At 42.7% G+C, this 20,884-nt stretch overlaps 1 protein-coding gene across 6 annotated transcripts in view; it reads left to right on the top strand.

Annotated features, from left to right (window-relative positions):
* The window catches only part of lingo2 (leucine rich repeat and Ig domain containing 2), a 247,861-nt gene that overhangs the window by 132,808 nt on the left and 94,169 nt on the right, over positions 1-20,884 (top strand). For 5 of the 6 annotated variants that reach the window (XR_010666863.1, XM_065958801.1, XM_020652519.3 and 2 more), the window contains one exon: positions 7,806-7,892. The exons of the other annotated variant lie outside the window; for it this stretch is intronic. The gene's annotated coding sequence lies outside the window, so the exon portion shown is untranslated. The remainder of the gene's footprint in view (positions 1-7,805; positions 7,893-20,884) is intronic. 6 annotated transcript variants of the gene reach the window in all.

Here is a 20,884-nt window from a genome sequence, read left to right as displayed (position 1 = left end):
ACAGGTTCAAGTGCTTTCCCGCATGTCATTCCCTACTCTCTCTCTCTCTCCCTGATTTCCAACTCTATCCACTGGCCTATCTCTACAATAAAGGCACAAAAATGGCCAAAAATAAATCTTAAAAAAAAAGAAAAGGAAAGCAGTGAAATACTTCGACGAGGAAGAATGTGGAAGCCGTGTGCATTTGAATACCTGAGGAATGTCAGGTGGAAAAGTGAAATGGATGAATGAATCGCAGACGTAATTAACATTTCACAAATCATCAAATCATGCATATTAACCGCAAATGTGTTTAATTGTTGCATTAATTATGTCATGCATCTCTAATTTAATCAGAAAGAATTCAACAGTGATCTAATGTAATATCATTAATCAAAGCAGAACATTAAGACAACACATGCTACGTTGCCAGTTAAGCAAACCTGGCAACATACTCTGCAAAAGAAAAGCAAGTAAAGGTAAAACTCTGAGGCCTCTATTGTTGCATTCTGTCCCATTTTCATTTCTATTTCATCAGGAAGGAGTGTGTGATAAATGTTGAAGTTTTAATAGCAACCAGTATATATGATCATGAGCGGCCCTCTTTAGGGAAGAGATTTGTCAAAGACGTTTTGTGCTATCTCTGCACATAGCGAGGCTTTAGACATCAACGCAGTTATCAGAGCTGTAATGGCAAAGAACGGCAATATACTATTTAGATTTCATGTCGGAGCGTTATGCTGCAGCCTCAGAGCAATACTCATTACGACTCTTCACTTACTCGTTAAATGTATCATGCTGAAATATCATCCAGTCCCCGCCTGCAGTCGCACTGTTACACTGATGCAAAAAGAGAGAGAGTCGATGTCTCTCAAAGGATGATGTACGTTTGAGGAGCAGACATTAATATGAATAGAAATAACCATAAGCACACAATGCTGTGTCACACTGGCTCTTTTAGCGCTCTTCTGTTATGTCTGTTGAACATGACAAGAATCTCTGACATTTTTTTCTTACTCTTTTAAAAAACAGCCCTTTGGAGGGAATTGGCCGATGCCACCAGGGGGTGCAGGAGACGGCGGAGCTTTCCAGTGTAATTAAAGTAGACGTGCTACATGTGTCTGCCTGTGTTGCCTCATCTCATTTAGGGGGGGAGGTATGGGCCACTGAGCCGGCTAAAGGGATCGGATAGGGAGCATGTGGTGGTGTATTTTCCTCCGCCGCAAACGCAGCCGCTCGCCTTTTTTTTTTTTTTTTTCTCCCTTCCTTTCAGGACTCATGCTGAGGCCCCTGGAGCCAAGGCCCGTCAAAATGGTTCCACTTGATGCAAAGACCCTCAGGAAACCCGCTGTCAGAATGAACACGAGGCACACAATAGAGTATATGTGTGTTTGTAAATGGAGCGTGGCACATCAAGAAGATCGAGAAAATGTACAAGTGCACTCGCATGTAGGGTTGTTATTACAAGCAAATTGAAATGTACAGAAAAAAAAGTGAAACATGCAAAAGTATGTGATGAAAAATGTGAATGTTGGTAAATGTGTTGCACATTCATGCAAACAGATGGCTCTCCAATGAGCTGCTCACTAATGTCCAGACACTTCTATCAGGAACCATTACACCATTTTCCTTCTCTTTATTTTTGCTTTCATCTTTTTTATTGTGCTGCACATTTTGACTATTAACATACCTGTTGAGTATGTGTGAGCCGTCTTGTACTTAAAGGAAGAATGTGCAACTCTTTGATCCAGTAGATGTGGCCCATGAGCTCCAGCATGAAACCAAAACAAGCTTCTGTTTGGCCACACCTCCTCCATACTGAAGCCTCCGCTCTCCTCCAGAGACACACCTCCAACCCCCCTCCACTCGTGTTTGCACGAGCTGCAGTCACCTGTATCCTGCACATTCCTGTAAACTGACACAGAATGAGCGTGAAAACTCTTACTAACATCCAAATAATCAGTGAGTATGTTCTTCTTCTTCTCTCTAGTTCTTGACTAAAACAGCTTTTATACACAAGGGGAGGAGCCGGCCGTCCCGTCCATGTAAACACGGCTCTGACAACAACACAGCCAGCGGGACTCGAGCTTCTCCCTCATTGTAGACAGTCAGGACTCAGAGACACATTTACACAGGACAGACTTTATGATTTATTTATGTGGAACATGTTGCACACTCTCCCTTTAAACTTTGCTGCAGTTTCCCCCACTAAGCGATGAAAGTCCTCTCAGCACATTAACACACTCCATAAACGCTCATATTCAAAGTGATATAATTGAACAATTATCCTGTAATAATATAGTCCAGTTATGAAAGCTCATTGGACACTCTTTCATGTCACTTTTATGCCTGTCGTAGATATAAGTTCCTGTCGTGTCTTGTTTGAAGAATGTGTCAGTTATGGTTATGAGTCTTTCTAACTGTTTGTAGACTTGATTGTTTTGGTACTTTAGATATGATATGAGTGCTGTGTCGTGGATCACAGGCCTGTAAAAAATCCCACCAACCCCTGACCCTACCTATCAAAGATTCATGTGAGGAGGTTTACCCAGAGGGCAGTTTGTTTTTACCGAACATCTGATGGGACTTGAAAGCTTTGTGAGAGTTCTTGAGCAGTTCAGCGCATGTTAGGGAAAAACATGCATACACTCTCAACCAACAAGTAAATGGAAGATTGAGCGTCGGCAGCTGGCCTGTGAGTGGGGTTGTTACGGTGAAACAATATGATGTTGTTGTTGTTGTGTTTGGGTTGGCGTTCACTCTCAAGTGTGTATCGGTCGCACTCACAGGAAAGTAAAAGAGCTGAGAGCAGAGAACGTCATGACAAAAAATAAATGATGAATAAGGCGAGACAACAACTACAACCACAAAAATCCCCCACTGATAAAGATGGACCATGACTTCATATGCAGGGTTAAAGTCAGTGCTTCTCAAACTGATGGGCGCTACCCCCCAACTTCCCCTCCAAAGGGGGGTTGAGTGATGGCCAGATGTTGGGCCTGCGCCTCCTTGAATTCTGATTTGCCACCTTTTACCAACATGGACGACTTTCACTCAGCATCCATGTTCTTCAATATTTTTACCTCCTTCAGCTGACACAACATGAACTGTGTCAAATCGTCTGTCTAAAAATGTGAGGTTCTCACATGATCAGCAATTGCCATGTTGTTACCGTCGTCTTGACTTCTTCTTCACATTTATGCTGTTTGACCTCCAGGTCAAAGCTTGGTGTTTGAACTGTGGACGAGTAGAACGCCAGTTTTAGGCAGATTGAGGTGTTTACATGCGAGAGTATATCGACACCCGACTGCAGTATCTAGTTGCATAAGTCGTAAGAAATTCAGTGAGACTAACATGTTTGCATTCATATGATAAGTCCAGCTTTAGTCACAATAAAATACCTCTTTTAACATCCTGTAAACGTGCTGACTGTTTAAGAAGCAGCAGTACCTCCAGGCTACCTTCCACCAGTAACAGATATGGAGCTTGTACACGGAGCAGACTTTCAGAATGTCCTTGGTTTGAACCCGTTGACAAGCTTGTGTGTTTCTGTGAGGACTTCTGCGTGTTTTCTGCGTGGCCGCCTGGGTTTTCCTCCCAGACTTCAAAGACTTTCAGGTTAGTGTGTACTCACACTGCTGACAAGGTTGAACTCTGCCTCACTCCCAGTGTCAGCTGGGATCCGGCTCGGCCAAAGCATGGATGGGTTATCGATCTCACAAGACAGAATGTAGGCTACCAAGTTTTAGAGGACTGTCCAGAGGGCTTATTGATTTCATGTTAGCATCTTAGCTTCTTGTTAGCATACAGCAAACTCCAATAGAAACATGCAGAGGCTTTTTAGGTCGGGTACAATCACTTCTATCTGAACCACTTCCGCTTCCATCTCTGCAACACCTGTTGACCTGATAACTGCTCTCCTATCTGACAAACTGAGGGGCATCCAAAACGGCCGTGTGGGGGGGTCTTAAAAGCGCCTACCTTCTCTGGTCCAAACAAATCCAGAGCATTCAGGAGCAGAATCTAAAGTTAGAAGGAGGACATACTGGCTGCTGCATTGTTGTCAGAGAAGCCAGCACTTCAACATAGCATGTTTCCTTAATGATCAGATAGTAAGATACCTTTATCATCTCACTCTCTACACATCTCACTGATTGGACCTTTAACTTGAGTTGTGTTTTAGAAGAGGACCTTTTTGTGTACCAGACTTTATCTGCAAAGTCTCTGAGAAAAGACAGAAAACACTGTTTAAGAGTGAGCTGTATTTCTGGTGTCTATCTACCAGAGATTTTTAATACAAAAACAAAGATCATCTTTACAGCGGTATGTTATATAAAGATAATTATCAGGTCCTTTAACACATAATGCTAATTAGCAAAGAAACATAAGTAACAGGAGGTCAATGGATTTAAACGTCCACAAACAAACAGCTCTCCAGTGTTAGCTAACACGTGAACCCCCATATGTGTGGGGGAGCGGGAGTGATGGATGTAATTTAATGGTTCACATTAACTTCCTGGAGGGGCCTCACTCTCACATCTCCAACTCCCTCGCTTATTTTCCACCTTCACTGAAGCAGACCAACTTCTTAATTGGCATAATAATGTGATTAATTGCTTTCTTGTCGTCGGGCCCGCTGAGTTTTACACAGTAAAGAAGTATAAATCAGGCGTGTATTTACAAGCAATCAAACGCTCTCAATCTAAAAAGGAACATATAAAAGAGACCCAGCTGTGGAGACTAATTGGTTCTGCTTTATTAGCTGTGTATCATTAGCTGAAAGGGAAGACGTTCGGATCAGGAGGGTGAGTTATTTTGGCATGTAGTGAAATCCCCTCAGATAGACGTTAAAATGAAAACATCTTACTGAATGCAGAAAAAACACAAGATGGTATAGGACTGATTTGTTTCTGCTGGGATGACCTCAAACCGTGGAAGTTGTAAGATTTCTATCTTTTTCCACTGAAAACTCCTGAAGGCTCCTGAAGTCCTTACTTGCTCTCTCGTGGAAAGATTTACAGTTATCAGAGTGACTTTGTAGATGAACATTGGAAGGGGGGGGGGGCTGGAGACGATCCCAGCTGTCATTGGGTGAGAGGCGGGGTTACACCCTGGACTGTTCACCAGCCAATCACAGGGCTGACATATAGAGACAGACAACCAGCCACACTCACATTCACACCTACAGACAATTCAGAGTCAGCAGTTAACCTAACGAGCATGTCTTTGGACTGTGGGAGGAAGCCGGAGAGAACCCACACATGAACGAGGAGAACATGCAGACTCCACACAGAGAGGCTCCTGTCGGATGGGGATTCAAACCAGGAACCTCCTCACTGTGAGGCAGCAGCGCTAACCACTGCACAAGAAACATGAAATAAATGTTTATTTGTTTTTTTTGCAAATGACTGGGAGCTTACTTGGACATAGTCCCACCAAAGTAAAGATGTTTGGTGATATGAAAACACGGTAAACATTACATGGTTATAAGAAATAATGGAAGCTGTATTTGAATCTGGTGTTCTTCTTCTCAGGAACACCAGGAATTGTTGGAAATAAACCAAAATCCCATTTCACACTCTCTATCCTCCGTTTTAAAAATAAGCACCAGATATCTGAAACCGGGCCATGGCAGTAAAGAACGGAGGCTGATGAAGTGCTGATGTCTTTTACAGCATCCAGGTGCTCCTGCATACTAAGAGCCTTTATGGACACATAATTAAACAGGGACACCGTCGTCTTGATTGGTGTGCATCTTGATTCCAGGTGGCGAATGGCGTGCTAATGCGTCTATACGAATCAGGGGCCGATCTCATGGGGGGCGAGGGAATAGGGGAGAATCATTTTGAAGTGGGAGTTTGTGATAAATCTTCAATGATTGGTAATTAAATCATAATGTATACAATGATACACTGCCTTTCATTGTGAATCGCTTTCTTTATTCTTTATTTTGTAAGCACCGTTTATACGCTGGTATATAAATCGGTTATTATGAATTTATAGAGCGCCTTTCAAGAGAACAAAATGGCGCTGGTGGAGGGACCAGACAGAAAACACGAAAACTGAAAAAGGTAACAAAGGATGGGAGAGGAAGAGTTAATGGAGGTTGTTGTCTTTGATGAGCAGTTAGGTGTTTGAGGAGTTTTTTGAATCAAGATGGGGGATTGTGGATGTCTGAGGTGTCTGTGTGGCGGGGGGGCTGTGACACTAAAGGACCTGTCTCCATAGGCGCAGAGTCTGGTGCTCGGTGTGGACAGCACGCCAGCGGAGGTTTCAGGACGTGGTGTGTGGGTGTAGGAGGTCGAAGTTGGTTGGCTCTAACTTAAGTCGTGTCGCTGTTTGGTTGCACCATGGAGACGTAAAGTTGATATCAAGTTGCAGAGCGTAGCGTCAAAGCTGACAATATTTCATTTATCAACCAGATCAGGAGAATTTCTGTAGCAGTCCTCCTGACATGATCTAGATATTTTTAGGAGTTCATGTGTAAAAACGGCTATACAGTGATTCTTAAACTAACTACATTAAGAGAAAGGGAATCCTGTTTTTCAGTGTTGGATGTCAAAGACGTTCGGCTCATATGTCATATCAAGGGCAGACAGAAAGGGTGACATTACAAATTCAGAAAATCTTCCTTCCACAGCCCATCAGTATTCTGCGGTCATTGGGAGGAAGTGGATTCAGGCTTAACGAGGAGATCCAACAGATAAATGATCAAAAAACAGGACAGCTATTGTCCTTGAGCTATTAATGGCGTACTAATAGCGCAGGGTGTCAAGAGTGATTTCAACAAGAGTGTTCAGAGTCAAACTTTTTCTTTTCCTTTTTTTTTTAATCTCTCTCTGTTGCCTTTGGACTTGGAGGAGATAACAGTCTCCTATTTCTCTCCCACTCTCGCTCTCATCAACGCATTACCAACTCAGGCACGCCTTTTTGCATAATCACCATCCGCTGTGTTTCCTCCTGCAGTCTGGATAAGGGGACTCATTATAGAAGAGAGGGTAGATGGCGAGGGACTAGAGTGCTTTTGCGTAGGTCACACTGTTTGCTCGGAACTCAAAAAAAAAAAGAAAATCTGGAACTTCTGGTAAAATTAAATCTCTGGATCGAGCAGAGTGCTGACACTGTAAGCCTTAGAAATAAAATAATATACACATCATTGTGATTTACTTAATGTAATGTAAAACCATAGACTGGAAATATTAATGGATGAAGCATGAGTGACTTCACCCGTCGGTTCCTGCAGGGGGCGCTGGAGTCCCATCCATGGCGGTCTCCATGCTGGAAAAGCTGTCTCAGCCTAACTTTCAGTCAAACTAATGACAGGCTGAGCACTAAGGCGGGTTTTAAGCCTCCTGACACACGCGCCTAACTATGAGTAACACGTATGGTTTAAAAAAAATGTACCCCTTGTACAGTGTGTGCCAGTGATGAAAATAACTAATCACACATATTTAGTATTTTGTACCAGGGTGTAAACATGTTGATCTCTGCTGTAAAAACAGGCTTTTTTGAATGGGTGTGTATGTGACTTCCTGTGCTTCTGTAGCCTACCTCTAGTGGACACTCAGGGAACTGCAGGATTTTACACTTCCGCATGTGGCTTCATTTTTCAACACCAGAGGTTGCCCCTTGTGTGAAACACATTTCACAGCAAGGCTTTTGTTGTCATGTTGTCACTCTCTCCTCATTGTCCAATTTATTTCCAAACTCTGTTTTTGGAGATGTTTGAAATTGTGATCCTGTGTATTGATTCTCATTGTGTCTTTCAAGCGTATACCTATTATTTTGTTTCATTTTTTTACCACTTCCTGCTCTTCTGCTTACAGATAAAACTACTCGAATAGGGAGGACCACAACAAAAGAAGAGAGTGAAGAATAGGCCATGGCTGAGGGGATGATTGCTTCTCAAAGTGGTAAGCAGCAGACACTGTTTCTTTGTCGTTACTTTTCTTGGTGCCTTTACGTTCGAGATAAATGGACGTATTGCGTAAGATAGAAAAAAAAAGCCCTCTCTGTGGTCTCTGTTCAGTCAGGGGGACATGATTGTGTGACTCACTGCCTGAAACCATTTTAAAGTTTAGTGTGCCGTTCAAATATTTTTGCTTGTTATATAACGTCTACACATTTTTCTTTCTGAAAACAAAAATCCTATTCATGAAACTAGAGCAGTGGTTTGAAGAGCAAGGTGCCAGTGCAATAAGGGGGTGTCCATCTCTTTTGCTAATTAGTCTGTGCAACCTGTGTGCACACAGTGAGGCACAAAGAGTTGCATTTTGACCTGTTTTAATCAAATGTGTGTATGGGCATTAAAGAAACCCAAAATGATAATTTATTAAATTCATTTTTGGGATAGTTGAGGATCAGGTCGGACTCAGCCAAGTTAACTTGTGTGTTAAACAAGCAGTGTTGAGGTGTGTTGTGAACTTACCTATCTGGTTGAAAATGCATGATACTGTCTCAGTGATGCACACTTAAATAGAAGTGAACTACAGGGTTAGTGACTCAGGACAAGCTTTTGGTTGTAAAATGGTAAAGTAACTCTTTGTTGCCTCAAGAGTGAAATGCACCAACAACATCTTTTTGCTCCACACTCTGCATTGTTCTCTCTTCATCTTCATTATAAATAATACTTTATTCCTGTTTGTCTGCTTGTTCATGGGTTCAGTTTTGAATGACTGATTAGAGCCCGACCCATAAATCGGCGGATATTAGCTTATCCAGTGACTATCGGTATCGGCTAATTTTATCTCCAACATGCGCTCATATTATTAGATTTATTCACCAGTCAAATATCATTTCATTTCAGTTACATTGTATTACACTAGCAGTTCTCTGTCACCAGCAGAGGGGGCTATATGTATTACAACAAGCATCATCACTCTGCAGAGTGTCAGGCGGTGATGCACGTACATGCTCAGTTACTTTCCAGTTGAGTGACCATCTTGTCTTCGTTATAAATCTTTTCCACAAGTGTTTGATAACTGAGGGATCAACACAATAAAGGTGTATATCTATCTCTACAGATCGAACATAAATCCAAAAATGATATCGGCCGATATATCAGATTTTTTTCCCTCCAAAATATTCACATCTGTATCGGCCCAAAAAATCCCATATCGGTCGGGCCCTAAGTCTTACCTAGCCTCATATAGAAAGGTGCAGGTACATTTGTACCTTCAGTAACATGGGCACTGTGCTTTAAAGTGACAGTTGTACCTTGTCAGGAAGTAGACATGACCGCCATGTTCCTTTGCCTATTGTTACGCTGCCCTGCATTAAGCTGCACTGGGTGCAAAGTAGGACACTCTTTGTTACATTATTGACTAAAGTACTTCATTCATACCCTTTTCTGAACTCAAATGCCATTATGTCATAAGCTGAAAGACATAAATGGATTTTTTGATTTACATTTAGCTACGGAAAACGAGGCCTGTGCAAGTCTTTTAACTTTGTTGGCTTTATGCACTCAGTGTCACCGAGTCAAAAGAATCGGCCTCCCCTGTTGCTCCTTCTCTGACTGCCAACATAAAAAATCTTCACTGAGAGAGGAGTTGATTCTTCATCAGTGCAGACAAGACAAACAGGTCAAAACAGCAGGATGAGTTCTATCCAGGGAGGAGGGTTCACACTGTCACCCTGTTATTTTTTTTAAATGTCACACCAGGAGCATCCTTTAAATTTCCAATGAGTCCATGAACTCTTCACAGCTTCTAAAAGAAGCATCTATGGTTCATACATAATTGAAGATTATGGATTGCAAAGTACAGGAGGTGCTGTGTCGCTCTCTCTCAATGCGCCGCTCTCACATTATAATAGAAGGTCATTTGGAGGGACTTTGTGGATCTCGATGTGTTTATTCATGTGAATCACAAAACTGACTCTGACATTTTGTCCTGTTACAGTTATTTAGGGACAAACATCATTTGAATGTATGTTAATAATTTGAGACAACAAAGGATAATGGGTAGTGTAGTCCAAGGTACATCACAGTATCATCTGCATATAAATGTAGTATAATAAAGTTTTCTACAAGTGTGTTAAACATAATATGACCTGCCCCTTCTGATTATAAAAGCCTGACCCTAGACGTCAGGTGAAAGCTGGTCCTTCAGTGATTTCATTTCTGAATGTCTCTTCAAATATTGAGGGAAAGGGAATATTGCTTGATGGGAGGAAGCCGTTACAGATACTATAAAAACCCTGACCTCATTAAGACATCAATTCTGCGACAGTGGTTACCAATGAATATTCTGAAACTGGTCCAGCCATCAGGATGTAGAATGTGCTAAAAATTGTCTCCTATATTAGACTTGATGTTGTTATTGAGTAATTTAGTTTGACAGCATATACTGACTGAAGACACAGATCCTGCTAAATGCATGGAGGGCTTCACTTCTCATTCTTATATGTCACATATAATGAATCACACACATGTCTTGATGACATCTGAACTGTATATCACACTGTGACACAGCACAGATCAGTGCATCGCCTTCAGGCATGTTTGTTTTGCCGGGCACATTGAGAGCAGCTCCATCGATTCCGAAGCCGATTCCAGGATTCACACAACAAAACGATCATCTTGACAAGAGTTTTAATTTACAAGTCAAACTCCAGTTGACTTCACCCGTCAGACGCTGAGCTTTTTTGTCAGATTGTAGATGAGCGTGTGTAAATATGTGTGCATGTATCACGCACACATATTTATGTTTGTTAACCTAAACTTGACTACACGCATGACTGTGTAGGCGAGTGTGCCGTCTGCATCAGTGTGGGTTTTTTTTTTGGTGGGGGGGAAGAGATAGAAAAGCAGCAGAGGTGATGTAGTGTGAAGAGACGGGAGGATGCAGACAGATAGTGTCATTCCCTCAGTATCACCATTAAATCTTAATCTCCTGGCCCCTCGTGGGAGGAGCCAGCCGAGCATGGGATTGTGTTTTGCATCTAAATCAAGTTGTTGTATTCCTTCAGAGGGAGCTGAGTTGAGACCGGGCTCGATGTGTCTCTTCTAAATTTCACATATGTCTCTGGATGCACCGGCTGATCTTCCAGCTGCTGCTGTTCGCGCTAAAGTCTTGTTAAGCTCAATTGCCTCTTAAACTGTAACATCTCTAATCAATTAAAAAGAGAAAGAAAAAACAAAACTCCCAAGCTCGTAGTTAAGATATCAAACCACTCTTTGGGAGTTTCAGGCGGTTACATCATAGTGGCTGAGTTTCCACAGCAGACGATGCACCAGCTAAAAGCCGATGTTGCAATAAGACATTTTATAGTTTCCTTTTTTTAATCTCACGCTCACTAATTGACAGTTACACCACCTTAACCTTTTGATGGGCTGTGTACAATTAAATATGAAGTAAACTTTAGTTCTTGTAATATTTAGAGCTTGACATGGATTGTTTGTGTAACGGTTATCAAACTGTACAAAACCAGTGGTGTCACCCATTAGTTTCTGAAGAGGCTCTATGATGCCCAAAGTTGGTGGTTGCCATGCCAGAAAATGCTCTCTCAACCTAACTTTCTTACAATTTAGACCAGGGGTTCTCACCCTTTTTGGCTTGTGTACCCCTTTCAGATTTTCTTTCAGCCAAGTACCCCCTTTCTGGTCAAGAACGTTTTCCAGGAAAGAATTGGGAAAATAACATGAATAAATCGATGCATAAGGTCTTCATACAGTCATACATAATGCAAGCTATATCATAAATGAATAACCTGAAGTTGGAAATAGTGCCATATTTGATGTTGCATAGAGAACATGGCTGTTAATCAATTTGTCTTTAACGGTGTATGAATTTCTAGAAATCATTATACTGGTTTGTTGTGGTGCAACACAACATGCTAATGCTACCCTATTAGCTTTTTATACCACATACTAGTGTTGAAGTCAAGACCACTAACCGAGACCAAGATATACCCAGGACCAGGGTGATCCGAAATCAAGACAAGACATTTATGGATCCAGATTGAGTCAAGCCCATGACCATAAATATATGTCTGTCAGTCTGCTCAGCAACATGTGCTGCAGTCAGTGCTGAGAGTATTCTTTGGTAGTTTGAGCGTGCTTTACCTTTTCTTCCCCATGATATTTTTCTGTACAAAAGGATGACACATCAACACGTACTGAAATCATATACACCGTGATCTGCACATACTGGCTTAGAAAATGGTCAAATACATCGGTGCAACTCGGCGTTAAGTGTCTTGCCAAGGGACACATCTGACATGTGGCTGCAGGAGCTGGGGATCGAACCCCGTACCCTCCTAACGACCGACTCTACCAACTGAGCCACAGCCGTCCCATGTTAATTTGTCATTTTTTGGCAAATACCCAAAATGTCCAAAAGTAAACACACCACCCGGCCCTTCTATCAATGAGCTGGGCTTCCTCCATCAGCAGGAAACGAGCCGCAGTAGTGCACCACCCGTCCCAACTTCTCAGTGGGGAGAAGAAGAAGTGATGAGCAGCAGTCGGGGCACGCTGCATTTCAAGATGCCTTAAGGGTAACCCCGCACATTCTCACCTGACACACTGCATTACCTGCAGAGCGACACAGAAAACTGTGACAAAGCTTTTAATTATAGTTAAAGCGGGAGAAATCAGAGTGTTTATCCAGAGGGATTAGAGATTCAGCCGCTGACATTTGCGCACAGAGGACATGATTTGTTTTTTTTCTTATTTGTTGTTGTTGTTGTTGGGGTTTTTTTTTGTCTCCCACCAATAAAGTGCTACATTTTCCACAACATCAATTGGATACAGTATTATTAGATCTGGCTGCACACTTTCAGATATGAAAGGGGAAAATAATCTGTGTGAAAGAGGAAGGCTCTGACAGCACACCCCGGCGTAATGGAAAGCCTGGCTGCTGTTTCAAAGGGAGAACACAGTGAGCAGACTGGTTTAGGAGAGGGAAACCTGCTCTCTGCAGAGGACGAACGCAGCCAGGATTCTCAATTCATCGCTCTGTACCTACTTCTGATTTATTATGGATATGCTTTTTTCTTCTTCATGCAGCTCAAAGGCAAAAGCTGATTCTAGGATCAGTGTAATTTAGTGAAGAAAATATATAGAAAACACGACATGCATATGTGCTGTCTTGGATAAAGAGAGCTTTATATTTCACAATGATTCATGTGACACGTTTGAATCATCGTCTCTCGAGTAGATATTACACTTTTTTTATCGTAATGGGAAGAACCGCATGGATGCACATTTTCCTCCAATATTTAGTAAATCTTTTTTCGTTTGGAAGGAAAACACACGGCATCCATCTCGTCCGTAATCATTTCCGCGCTGCCCACATGCCTCATTATTCTCGGTAATAGACTCATATCTCCACCAAGTCTATTGATTCCTTGTTAATTTCTCAGCCCTTCCTTCCAAACATATCATTTGAAGTCTGCAATGCAAATGATGCCAAATGAGGCTGTTGCCGTGCAGATCTGCATGTGTAGCACTATGCACCTAGCATTTCCTGGTTTTTACATTTATGACTTGAATTCTGCCTAAAAAACAAAAAAATCCAATTAAAGGTTTCCATGACAACAGTTTTGTCATCTTCCTCCAAAGCAGCTGAACTTCTCCTGAACTCAGAACATCTGAAACACTTCCTACATTACAACTTATACTGCTTTTAAATAATGTATAAACCCGGCGTGCTGTGGACCGTATGCTGCTTTTCGACAAAGCAATTAGACGGCTACAACAACATGTTAGCTTGGAGCTTGTTAGGTCAAATGCTTTGTTTGCATTAAAAGGAGAGATGCGAGCACACAGCAGACACAAGCTTTTAAATTTGCCTTTCATTAATAGTGAATGAGGAAGTTAGTAAATATGTCTGAATGTGGGAGGCCCTTTAAGAAACAGCAGATTTAAAAATACTTTTTTACCTACTGCAATTGCACTTTATAACGACTCCCCTTTAAGTAAGGACAGAAGACATTTAAACTTTTAAACTTTAGCCTGAGCTGCATATATCAAACTGTATTGTGGGCTCATGTTTTTTTTTGTATGGGTGGGATATGTATGTATGTATGTGTTGTGTTGTGTGTTTGTATGTATGCTGGCTGCTGGAACAGCTAAATTTCCCTGCTGGGATGAATAAAGTTTATCTTATCTTATCTTAATAACGGCATCAAACAGCATTCTAAATAATAAGTGGAAATATAATAAACAGATACTTATGAAAAGTAAAGCAGGTGATCATTCTAACATGCAAAAAGTACCTGAAACGTGGTAATGTTTGAAGCCTGAGTGTCTTCACCCATCTGTTCCTGCAGGGGGCCCTGGAGGCTCATCAGCAGCAGCCGCCATGCTGGTAATGCTGTCTCAGTCTAACTTTCATCAACCTAACAACAGGCTGAGAGCTGGAGCTGAGGCGGGTTTTAAACCTCCTGACAAACCTGCAAACACGTTAATCTCTGCAGTAATAACAGGCTTTTTAGAATGGGTGTGTATGTGACTTCCTGTGTTCCTGGGGCCAGTCTCTAGTGGACAATCGAAGAACTGCAGGATATTGCACTTCTGCATTGGCTTCATTTTTTTTCCAACACAGGAAGTGGCCGCTTGGTTTTACAGTCTTTTAGTCAACATAAAGCCCCGTGTTCACCTTGCGTTTTTTCTGGGTAGAAAAGCTCTGGCTGTGCACCTGGGAGTGCTTGCATGAAGCCGCACGTCTATCCTGTCTCCATGACAACAGTCTGTGGACAACCGTCGCTGTATGACTGACACTGCTCCTTTACTTTTTTAAGTTGACATCGTTTTGACTTCTGCAGACATGGTGAGAAGAGGATGTGGGTACCAGACACGATTTGTAGGACAACAAAAATACAGGGAATGTCATATATTTGGAAAAGAGCGCTGGTGACGTCAACAGCTGAAAGATGATTTTCTTTCTGGAAGCCCTCGGAGTGGCCGCACAAAATCAGGCGGAGCGCTGGGAAAAAGAATGCTGGGTGCTGCGTTTTTTACTCAAACGTTCTCTCCTCATTGAAAAACAAATTGAAAAAAAGATCCTGGCACTCAGAATAAAATATCTGTTGGACACGGGGCCTCATGTTGGGTTGGCCGCTTGTGTGAGAGCTGATGGTGGGAGCTCGCCACCGACCGCTGACCGGAGGTAAACCGACAGCCAACGCCGCCAGGCAGCTGCATTTTTTTTTGTTTGCATTTCAGTGTTTGAGAATGATCATCCCCTCGACGCCATTCATTCTCATGTGGCGGCCTCAGGTTTGTAGAATCCCCCGAGCGCCCTGGTGTCAGTCGATTTTGAACCACCGGTATTTTAAGAGCATGTGTCACATCTTTCTGAGAGTTGATCTGCCATCCTCTGAAAGACGCTCGTCATCTCTTATTGTTTAGTGCGGCTAACATTCTATTATCGTCTGTCACCGTCCTCAAGATGCCATTACGGTCTGATTAGAGGAATGCCAGCAGTGATCAGAATATTCCCCCCTTTTGTTCAGGAACGATCAAGAGGAGACAAGGTTTGCTAAGCAAGTGAAACGTGACAGGGAGCGCCACCACACCATCATCATCTCTGTAACACCCCCACCCCCCCTCCACCCCATTCTTCTCAGAGAGAACATATTAACATGCTGCCACGCTGTCATCCCCAGTGCCCTACTTAGACCAGATGGGCCTCATTCAGGTCTTTCACAAAAACACGGGCATGCAGGGATCTTAAATGTCATTCTCAATATCACCAAAGTCATAATTAAGAATGAGTGAGCAGAAGGACGGGTACTTCTGTGTCCTGCGTGGACAGATTGTCTCATATCAGGAAGATCACGGCTCGAGTTACAAAAGCTCTAATGAGGCTACGCAGAAAGGCGGACTCGTCCCATTAGGCGGGCCTCATGGTGTCATTACTCTGCTAGTTGTCATTGAAATGTTTACACTGAACATGAAAAAAATATGAAGCCCCTCACTGTTTGTTAATTGCACGTCTGCAACTTAATGACCTATTTCCAGACGTTATGTCACACTTTTGATGATCATTGTTTGTATTTTTCTTAACCCTTACAACTCCAGAAAACAGGAAATTAATTTAATATCTCCCTAAATCATAAAAACAAAGAGCCTCATTCACCACATTAGTTCTTTAAAGTCAGGGTTGGTAATTTCCTCCAGATCCACTTTTTTAGATTCTGGTGTTAATTGTCTTTAGGTCCTGACAGAAATGAAGAACTCATGTTCTCTGAAAAAGGAACAAAGAGAATCCATCATCTGTATCAGTTTGTAAGTCTGTAAAAACTTCAACCAATGTCTGCCACGAGGTACCAATCTGATGAACCAATCAGACGCCTCCCTGTCTCCCTGCTCGCTCTCTTGCGTGCTCTAGCTCACACTCAAAGCTCGTCACCGATGACTTTAGGAGTTTAAACTGTGAGTTTACTGACCGCTGAATGAGACATGAGACGACGTAGTTTCTACACAATGAGATGAGCTGAGGTCCACTTCTGGAGTGACGGCACTTGTGCGTGTAAGTGAGGGGGCGTGGCTTCAGAGGGAGCACAGAGGGGAGGGGGGTGCAGATGGAGCACAGAGGGAATGCTACTTTCAAAAACATGCAAGCTTTCAAAAGTGTATCTGGGCAAAATGACAAACCCTGCTTTTAAAGATGTCAGTATTATGAACAGACTGTGACTTATTTTCTTATCACAGCTGTAGTGTTTTAAGTATATTGTATTTCCTACCTGGTCGTTTCTGTATTTGGATATTTATCTGCACTGAGCTAACACTCCACTGGGCCCCCACGCCGGCTCTGTGCAAGGTTACCAGGCAATTTGTGCTGCATCTGCACAGTCTCTTTAGATGCAAACTGATATGCATGTCGGCATTGGAGAGGGTGTGTGTGTGCGTGTGTGTGTGTGTGCGTGTGTGTGTAAGGAGACTGTTGGAAAAAGTAACCTTTGAAGATACCGAGGTGAATAAAAGAGGGCAGAAACCAGGTGTTTATTGGATGCTCCTATTCAAGGCTTTGTCCTCACACGTAGCCCTCAATTATTGCAAATTGTAATAACAGAGTGCATTGCTGAGAAATCAAAGGCTACGCTCCCTGTGGCTTTCTTCCCCCTGTGTTTGTTTGTGTATTTTTTTTTCTCCCTGTTGTTTTCCATACAGGAAATGCAAAGCTTCTAATTAAGTCTTGGAGGGAGAGAATGAGGCGTCTTCGGCGGCCAACTGTGAGCGGCTATCTCAAACTCGACTTCGATGTTTAATTTATGTGCGCTCTATTATTTATGGGTGCCGTGATCTGTGTGTATATGGAGCTATATGCAAACTTTGGATCAGTGCAGTGTTTGGGAGTTCTGGAACAAAGAGGGGAGGAAGAGAAAAATAAAAAGTGAAGTTGTGAGTGCAGAGCTGGCTGGGGTAAAGTAAATATAAATGTGCTCTGTCTGGTAGCTGTATGTTCCCCCGTCTCCTTCTCCCTCCTCCCTTACTGAATTAAACATCCACTGCACATTCAATTCACTCACATGTTCATATAGTATACAAACACATGCACGCACTTAACCCACAGCAGGAGGGTATTTGTTGATATGTTTATTCTAAGGTGCTGCTTGTCAACAGGCAAGGCAGGAAACTGCTTGGGGCCCATGACCAGTTGGGGGTCAAACAGCAGTGGCTGAAAATATGCAAGTTGTGCAATGACAGGAGAAAACCTCCCCAAGGGGGTCCAATCTGACAGCATCCACTCTAGTTGCCCTGATTGGAGGCCCCCCCCCCCCCCCCCCAATTGCCTATAAACACATTGCCTGGGTTTATTCTCAGGAGGATTATTCAAATATTGAAATATTACCTCATGTACGTAACCCATTTTACCACAGAAAAAAAGAAGGCAAACCGTGAATACTCAACGAGGAAACTTATTTTCATCCCATTCAGAAAAGCCTGCCCAAATAAGCTTCCTAAATCCAAACAGAATGCCTAAAAAGGACGGCCAGTACACACACACACACACACACACACACACATACACACACACACACACACACACACACACACACACACACACACTTTGCTTCTTCTTGTGCTCTCCTTTACACGCCCTCTAAGACCCAATCTCCACAGAATCTATCCACAGCAGCAGATGATGACCAGGTCTGAGAGGGTGGACGGGGGTAATAACACCCATGACACCGCTGCCTACCAAGACCAAGAGGGCCGTGTTTATGCTCCCTCCACTTTAGCCTTTAATGTGCAGCGACGCGGCTCTGACCCACTGAACATTATGCACTAAAGGCACAGCAGAGCGAGAGCTAAATCCACGCCTTTAAAAAATAGCTTGGATCAGCAGGTGTGACTGGGAGGGATAGCCCGGATTTAAAGCAGCAGAAATGTAGGGGAAATAAATATTTAATGGAGTATTTGCTCACAACACAGTTGAAAAGGAGTGTGCATGGAGATCAATAGAAGGGAGACATCTGGCTACGCAGAGATACAGTTACTGAAGAGAGGGTGATTTACTTCAAATAGCAACGCTGCCTGCGACTGTATCTATTTGATATACCAGCTTTAGGTGAGAGATAATCCTGACTTCTGTGTTTTTTTATAAAGTAAAGGAACCTGCTTGTAGAACTATTGCTTGAGATTTCAAACGACTGTGGCCTAAATACTGGCTTTAATGTTTATTCATCGTTATCAAGAAATTCACATTTTTATGGAACAGCAGCTCTGCAGAGATTCATTTATGAGGGGAAAATACTTACTAGAAATAGATAGCGGTTAAAGTTGCTCAGTCTGTAGGGACTTGGGTTGGTGCAGACCAAAGTATGGAAGCTTGTCAGGTGGCTGGGGAGGTGCCAGGTCACTTCTCGAGTACTGCTGAGGTGACCTTGAGCAAGGCACTGAGCCCCAAACAGCTCTGGAGCCCTCCCTTTGACATCACTGATGCATGTCCACATGTCCTGTTTGTGAATGTGTGTGAGAAGCAAAAATAGAATTTCCCCTGATAGATTAAAAAAATGTTTAAAAGATTTCATGCATTCTCAAGGATGACTAAGACAACTTAAATAATTTCAGATGTAGAATTGGGATCAAATGTTGATATCACCTTATATCATCGTCCTGACTCATTTGATTAAATGACCCTTTCGCTGGTGCCACATGAAGATATTTTGATTTAAAAATGTATCTTCGACTTTGACTCCCCTCATCGCTACTTCTTGCCTCCTCATGGTGGCGCTTATGACATGCATAAGAATAATAGAAGAAGAAGAAGACAGCGGGGTAATAGGGTGGCGTTAGGGTTAGGGTAGGTAGAGGAACTCTAACCCTACTCCAGATTACAGTGAAGAAACACATGAATCCTGCGCTCTGATGTGTTTGTTTTTTCTTAATATATAAATGATCTCAGAAGCGCTGTGTTGTGATTTTATCGTTATCCTGGGCCGAGTTTCACATATTCTGTGTCCTGACTTACCTCCCACCCGTACTCGACCTCATTATTAACCGTATGAAACAGCGTCATACATTGTTGACCAACTGGTTGCTGACCATCGTCTGCTTAGCAGTGCGTCCCTGCTGCAGAGAACGTCGTAAACTATGAATCAGAGCAAACTTTTTTTGAATAATTCTAATTGAGCCCAAGCATAGTCTCTGCATGCTGTGGGGCGGCAGTAACTCAGTCTGTAGGGACTTGAGTTGGGAACCAGAGGATAGCTGGTTTAAGTCCTGGTACTGACCATGTCTGGTACCCTGAGAGGTGCCACTTCATTTCCTGAGCAGGGTACCAAACCCCTTAAATGGTTAGACACTCTTTCATGTGCAGCCCCCTCACTCTGACATCTCTCCAGTCGAGCATGGCCAATGGATCCTGTTTGTGCATGTGTGTGTGTAGCATGTCTCACCAACAGAGAGTAAAATTGACTTTCCCCTCGTGGGAGTTCGATACTGCCCTTTTTGTATATCGTCCAAGTGCAAATGTGAAACTACAACCCAGAACCCTGCACATAAAGAAGTAGATGGTCCATCTTGTCACAGCTCGTTTCCTGTTATCATTCAGCAAACTAGATGGTTCTCAATGATCAATCAGTTTTATGCATTTGTTGAACCCAACCCCCCTCCAGTCGAACACACACATCAGAGCAGAGCATGTGTGTTTAACTGCAGGAGGGAGTAAAGCAATAAGAAGTGGACTTTCCTGGTCAGCATTATTATTTGCTGACAACACAGTGAGTGATTTACATTTTGACAGGATGGTGACTGGAACTACATGACCGGGCTTCACCAGGAAATCAGAGAATTCCCACTGATTGTGTATGTAGAGAAGCGCTGTACAGGTGAATTCACTATACCACTGACTGTGACTGCTGAGGTAAACGGCCAATGGATCAAGTGCAATGAAACAAACAAGCCGATGTCATGCAGGAAATTAGCCTGAGAGGAGCAATACTGCCACTAACAAGCTTACAGCACTTTGAATACGGTGATTGAGAGGGGGGAAGGCAGGAGCACTGGACCATCAACCTTCAGTCTCACATATCCAATGGCCCCTGTCCAAGAATTACACACACACACACACACACACACACACGACAAGGTGAGAGAATGCACTTAAGGGCCTCTGCTTCACCGGTGCTGCCCAGTATCCGACCAGAGATCTGTGGCTCAACTGCATACCAAACGACCTAGATGATCTGCACGCTCCTGGGGTGGTTGTTGCTGTTTTGAGCATTTCTAAAAAAGTGCCATTTGAGTAGTTGACTTTTTTCATCATAACACCACCAACATATCATCCCCAAATTAATTCCTTTGATGCTTTTTTAAGAGACGATCAGAGGAAGTCAACAAGGAGCAATTCCTCTTGCTCACCCACAACATCATTATAAACCACATATTAGTGTGAATGCTGAAGATTAGTCTGATTTGAATCATGTTATGCTTAATTGATAGCTGCCT

The sequence above is a fragment of the Labrus bergylta genome, chromosome 9 (genome assembly GCF_963930695.1).
Source record: "Labrus bergylta chromosome 9, fLabBer1.1, whole genome shotgun sequence".
Classification (NCBI taxonomy): domain Eukaryota; kingdom Metazoa; phylum Chordata; class Actinopteri; order Labriformes; family Labridae; genus Labrus; species Labrus bergylta.
This window is presented reverse-complemented; position numbering and strand designations above follow the sequence as displayed.